At 55.8% G+C, this 6,114-nt stretch overlaps 1 protein-coding gene across 27 annotated transcripts in view; it reads right to left on the reverse strand.

The window, feature by feature from the left end:
- Positions 1–5,310, reverse strand: part of PEG3 (paternally expressed 3) — a 29,577-nt gene extending 24,267 nt beyond the window's left edge. For 16 of the 27 annotated variants that reach the window (XM_049703188.1, XM_049703189.1, XM_049703205.1 and 13 more), the window contains exons 1-3: positions 5,144–5,310; positions 1,632–1,702; positions 106–148 (exon numbers count right to left, since the gene is read on the reverse strand). The gene's annotated coding sequence lies outside the window, so the exon portion shown is untranslated. The remainder of the gene's footprint in view (positions 1–105; positions 149–1,631; positions 1,703–5,143) is intronic. The other 11 variants (XM_049703195.1, XM_049703194.1, XM_049703206.1 and 8 more) reach the window with 3 other exon arrangements.
- Between the last annotated feature and the right edge of the window lie 804 nt (positions 5,311–6,114).

Here is a 6,114-nt window from a genome sequence, read left to right on the forward strand (position 1 = left end):
ACCCTAGCAAGAGCTTCACTGCAACCAGATGGTATCCCCAGGTGACCTTACAGGCCAGCGCAACCAAAGCTTTTCCACATCCTCTCATTCTGATTCCATACTCACCAAGCGAGCTCTCACTACGGCTTCCTTTCCCATGTAGGTCTGCCTACAGGGAGAGAATGTGCTGATCATGAGTACTTTTGAATATCTAGGTTCCTGTGGTAGTGCTCTCCCACCATGAATCGATTACCAAAACTGAGAAAACAGGAACGTCGTATTTGGTCACACTATTTTCCGACATAAACCAATAATTCATTATGGCTTAGCTTCGTTAACGTGGATCTACTGATGTAAGATGAGTCCTCAGGTGAAGTAGGGCCTCTGAGTCTCCAAAGGCTTGAGTGCCAGACACTGGACTGCTGTCTGAAGCATTCACCAAGGCCAGAAAAAACCAACCCACCCCCGGTGGCTCACTGGGACAGCATGTCAGTCTTTCCCTGGGTGGTAACATGCCATCAGCATGGCCACCAATCTTGGTAAGCATGTTTTCTTACTCTCCACTTAACTGGAGTTCTCATTCAATAGACACTGAGACCAGGGATTATGTCACTCACTTCCGGAGACCCGAAGTCCAGCATGATCACGTCCCAGATCAGGCACAGTATCAATGCTTGCTGACAGAATGAGCAATATTTGGCTATTTTGCTCACTTCCCCCCATGATATGATTCACTGAGTATGGTCTGAATCAGTCAGCAAACCATGAACAAAGAGTACAAGACCTACTGAGTCCCCGGTTCTTCAGTACCTCTCTCAGATCCATCCAATTCACTTATCCCTCTTCTGTGACCCTAACCCAAGCCACCATCTCTCACCCAGATCCGAAGTGGTCTTCCTGGACCCACTGTTTCTACCTTCCCCTTCTGAACCCTGCAACCACATGATATTTTTAAAACACAAATCTGATTATCATGGTGCTGCCATGGCTTCCCATAGTGCTTCAGATCAAGCCCAATTACCTACCACGGATTGCAAAGCCTTTCACAGTGCAGCTCCACTTTACCTTTTTCTCATCTCAAACACCATTCTTTTCTCTCCTTTGTTCTAGGCTTCTAGTCTAGACTAGATCCTGGACTCCCAGCTCCCTTAAGACTGCTCTTCTCACGACACACTACCATCCACCACGCTTCAGGGCTCAGCCTTAATGTCCCTCACTTTCTCAGGGAGACCCTACATGGCCTCTCCCAGATTAAGTTAACTGCCTGAAGTGAACCTTCTCTTTCAAAGGCGTGAATCACACAATTATTTTTTCAATGTCTTTCATTACCCAAAAGACTATGAGCTCCAGGAAAACACTTCCTTTTCCACTTGAGGCCATGTTTGATAGATGAATCAATGAATTTCTCATGTTTGTTTATTCACCCAATAAGAAAGAAAGGGCAGGCCTGAAGGAGTAGCTGAATGTTGCGAAGACCAAGGAGAATTTGGTGAACACGTGACCCACCAGAAGAGCCTGTGCATTCTCAGAGAGCACACAGGGTGCTCGTGTGGCCATACGGAACACGTGTACAGTAGGAAAGTGTCAGGTTGAGGAAGGATGTGCTCACTCCAAGGATGGGTGTGGCACTGCGAGGAGGGAATTCAGCTCACCTGGACACCGCCACCTAGCGTTTGGACCTAGTCCCTCTTCCTCTTGCAAGTCGTCTCGGAGAAGGGTAGAGCTGGGGAAGGAAAAGAAAATGTGAGCCACCGAACTTACTTCCCAATTACTGAATTTCCAGGCTGGAAATGACCCCACACAGCTGCATCTTTGCCTCCTACAGTGGTAGAGGTAAAATGATACCAAGAAGAACAGCTTTTCCTCCCAGGGTGGAAGGGCCATCGGCATTGCTCCCTGGGGTGTATGTTGTACCCTGGCTATAATCATAGCTTTTTTCCAGTGAGGGTATGTCAATCGTGTGCAAGCCAATCTCTGAGTGTCTTAGAAACTTCTCTAATAAGCAGAGCAAAACAGTAAAGACTTGGGATTGAGAAATCCTATTTAAGACCCCAATCTCCCACTTATTAGCTATGCTGCACTGGCCATCCTTCTAAAGGCAAGGGACACACACTGCAGGTACAAATTGGAGGGAAAAAATGGCTAAGAAGGTAGTATTATTTACTGCTAATTACGTGCCTCATACAGTGCTTATTAGCACCTTACTTTTAGCATCTCTGTTAATTCCCACCACAACATAATTTTCTACTTATTTCACACACAAAAAAGCAGAGGCTCAGAGAACTCAACCTCAGAACTCATGGCAATTACAGATCAACTAACGTCTTTTTGGAAAACAGTAATCTACAGACATTTTTCATGGAAACCTTGGGAATAATGATATAGGCACCCCTTAGAAAGGTGAGTAAAACTCCAGTTCTGCCATGCGATAGCCAGTGATGCAATGCCAGAAATTTTACTGTGCTGTACACCTAAGTAGCATGAAAGACTAGCTTATATTACAATCTTAATGCCATTATCAACATTACCAGTAGATAATGGTATCATTACTTAACCTTACACAATAGTTGAGGTTGTCAACATGATCCCCGTGGACGACACATGTTTCAAGCCCCACTGTGCCTCAGAGCATGCGTTCAATCAATCAGAGGCCCCGAGGGGGATGCACCTTCAGGACTATGGCTCTGGTTTATGTTAACGCTGTCAGTCATGGGCAGATATATAACTAGGTCCCGCCCACAAACAAGGAATCCAGGGCTGCTCCCTCTCGCCCCGCCCCTCCCAGCCCCGCCCCACCTGCCAGCCCCTCCTCCGTCCCATCATTTCTCATGCCACGCCTCCCTCATAACCGCGCTCCGCATTCTCCAGGCTGTCTACGAGATTGAGGCCTTTTCCTTCATGTCACCTCCCACCGCCCTCAGAGCCTGCCACGCTCTCCTTCGCCTTCTCACTTAGATCCACCCCTTCCCCAAATCTATTAAAATTCCCACTTTCCTATGTGACCCCCGCCATGCGCAGTTGAAACCCGTCCCACAGTCCCAGGGACAAGGCTCTGCACGCCCTCCAGGGAACACGACGCCGTCGCGCGGCCGCCAAGATGTGCCGCAGCGGCAAGCAGTGGTCCACCTGGAGCCTGCGCAGCGAAGACGGCGGGGTGAGTTCCATCTCCCAGGACGCCATACACAGCCCGCCCCGCAGTCCTACTGGCTCTCAATATGGCGCATGCGCAGAAAGCAAGGGCCGCAGGGCTCCACAGCCCCGTCCTCGGACCCGCCCCCTGTAGCCGGCCCAGTGTCAGTCAAGATGGCGCCTGCGCAGTAGGCCTCGGCTGGCACCTGTCGGCCGGCAGAGCACTAGGTGGGCAAGGGCCTGCAGCCCCTCCCTCGGGCTGCCCCTGCAGTACCACCGTCATTCAAGATGGCGCCTGCACAGTAAGCTTCAGCTACCACCCCTAGGCCAAAGTACACAGCGCTAGATGGGAAATGGTCTGCAGTCCCCTGTTAGTCATACAAAGCATAAAAGCCCCTCCCTTGGGCCCACCCCAGCAGACAGCACCGCTGTCATTCAAGACAGCGCCTCCACAGTAAGCCTTGCTCGCCACCTGTCAGTCAACAAACAGCACTAGAGTGGACAAGGCTCTGCAGCCCTCCCTCGGCCCGCCCCCTGCAGCCCCACAGTAGTTCAAGATGGCGCCTGCGCAGTAAGCCTTGGCGCCACCCGACGGCCAACAAACAGTGCTAGAGTGGGCAGGGCTCTGCAGCCCCTCCCCTGGCCCGCCCCCTGCAGCTCCGCCCTCATTCATAACAGTGCCTGCGCAATAAGCCTCGGCGCCACCTGTCCGCCAACAAGCACTGGATCAGAGTGGGCGGGGTTCTGCAGCACTGTCAGTCCCCAAAGACGGCCCGTGGCCCCACCCCCTCAGCCCAGTCGACAGGGCACCTGCGAAACACGGCTGGGTGGCACCCCCCGCCCCAGCCCTCCCCCCCAAGCCAAAAGATCTAGCCAGAAACATCCCAAGGTGAAAGCAGTTCAGGAAGGCAACGACAGGGGAAGGAGTGATGCTCTGCAACCCCCAGACCAACCAAGGAGAAACAGCGGGCACAATGATAGCCCGTAGCCCTCTCGCTCAGGACAGACAGCTCTCCAGCAACAACAGTGTCGGCAAACTCTGGGCCACATGGACCCTGCCGATAAAACAGCCCCCCAGTCACCAGCCGTCGCCCAATCTCAAGTCAGACCTCAAAACCTACGCTAGTCAGGGTGGCACGTCGCGGCAAGCGTCCGCGGCAAGTGTCGGCGGCCAGGCCCGTGACCAGCAAAGAAGGTGTGAGGTAGCAGGACCCCCGCAGCCTTCAATCACAGCAAAGAACACAGGGCACCGCTACCCTCAGCCCCGCCCCTGCGGCCACCCAGCCAGGACCAGGCCGCGCATGCGCAGCGAGCCTCAGCCGCCCCCATCAAAGATGGCGCTGAGGTAGGCGGGGCTTGACCAGTCGATCTCTTTTGAGACCTGCAGTCAAGACAGCCCTTGGCCCCACCCCAGCCCGCACCAACCAATCAGGACAGCGCCTGCGCAGCCACTCTTATCTGACACATCAAAAGTGACGCCAGGGTGGGCGGGCCCGCAGTCTGTCACTGCCCAGAGAAAAACATCCCGCAGCACGACTGCCCTCGGCCCCGCCCCTTAGCTCCTCCCGCCGCCACTGCGGCAAGCAAGTCCCGCCCCCAAAGACCGGCAAGGATGCAGGGGCGGCCGGAGCAGACCTGGCCAATCTGGGACCCCGTGGGATGGGGTGTCCTCTGCAGCCCCCCGACCAAGCTGAGGAAACGGGAGGGCGGGGCGCAGGGGGGGGCGCGCTGAGCCTTTCCGCGCTCGTTAGGTATGGCCCGCCACTTCTCCGGCACCCACCCCAGCGGACTGCGGTGACAGGAGCCCGCGGCCTTCCCGCCCCCTACCCAGGACGGCCAGCCATCCCTGTCCTCCACTATGCCCAGGAAAGGTGGCATGGGAGCCCCCACCGCAGACTCCAGCCGGCAGCGCAAGATGGCGCCGCTGCGGCAAGCGCGGCAGCCCCGGCCCGCTGACCAGGGTCTCGAACCTGCGGCATCCCATCCCCGCGCACCGTCCAGACGCGGATGTGTGGGCCGAGGCGGCCGGACTCACCTCGCCACACCGCACCTCAAGGCACCGCCCCGCCCCCGGCCGAAGGTCAGCCACGGCGCAGCCCGTGCACAGTCTACTGCCCCCACACGGCCCCGGGCACCCGGCAGCACCACCAGCCCATGGTGGACATGTCCACTCTTCCGCTCCGACCTCGTCCTCCCGCAGCTCCCGGCGTCTGCACCGAGCCCCGGCCCGCGACTCCTTGTCAGGCTCTCCGCAGAGGCGGGGCCCCGGCGCGGGCAAATCAGAAGCAGCGCTACACGCCCTGGGCCCCCCTCACCACGCCCCCAAGCCCTGCCAATCAGGCCGCAGTTGCCGTGGCGACGGCTTGGCGCGAAGGCAGCAGGCTGACGTCAACGAAGCCCATGCTAGGGGCCCTGAGGAAGGGTCTGGAAAAGGGGGAGGGGGAGTGATTGTGCGACCCCCAAACAAAGAAGGGGGGTGACGCAGAGAAAGGCCCGCTAGCGACTCCCAAACGCAAAACCTCTGAAGAAAAAGAAAAAAAAAACCCCATACATTTGTCTAAGAAAATGAAAATCCGGCGGACAAAAATATGTATGTTGAAGTTAAAGACAAACGAGAAAGTGGGAGACGAGACTTTTCCGCCTGAGACACATGAAAGACACGGGGCTAACTTCCCTAATAAACGAAGACCTCTTGGAAACCGATACGGTAAAGACCAAACTAAGCCAGAAAATTGGGCAAAAAGGGAAGAAACTGGCAATTCACAGGAAAATACAAATGGCTGACAGACCTACAGGACAAAACTCACGACCTGACTCCCAAAGAAACGTAAAACCGAGAGCCCGGACCAGCGCGGTTTAGCGGATGCTCTCCTGAGGCGGCCTCGCGCGTCGCCGCCTGGGACAGGCTGGGTCAGTCCCACCCGTGGCCACCCGGACCGTCGGCCGTGCAGGGCACACAGACGCGTGAGGAAACCCGTATGCGGCGGGAAACGACGAGGTAGCGCC

The sequence above is a fragment of the Orcinus orca genome, chromosome 20 (assembly GCF_937001465.1).
Source record: "Orcinus orca chromosome 20, mOrcOrc1.1, whole genome shotgun sequence".
Taxonomy (NCBI): domain Eukaryota; kingdom Metazoa; phylum Chordata; class Mammalia; order Artiodactyla; family Delphinidae; genus Orcinus; species Orcinus orca.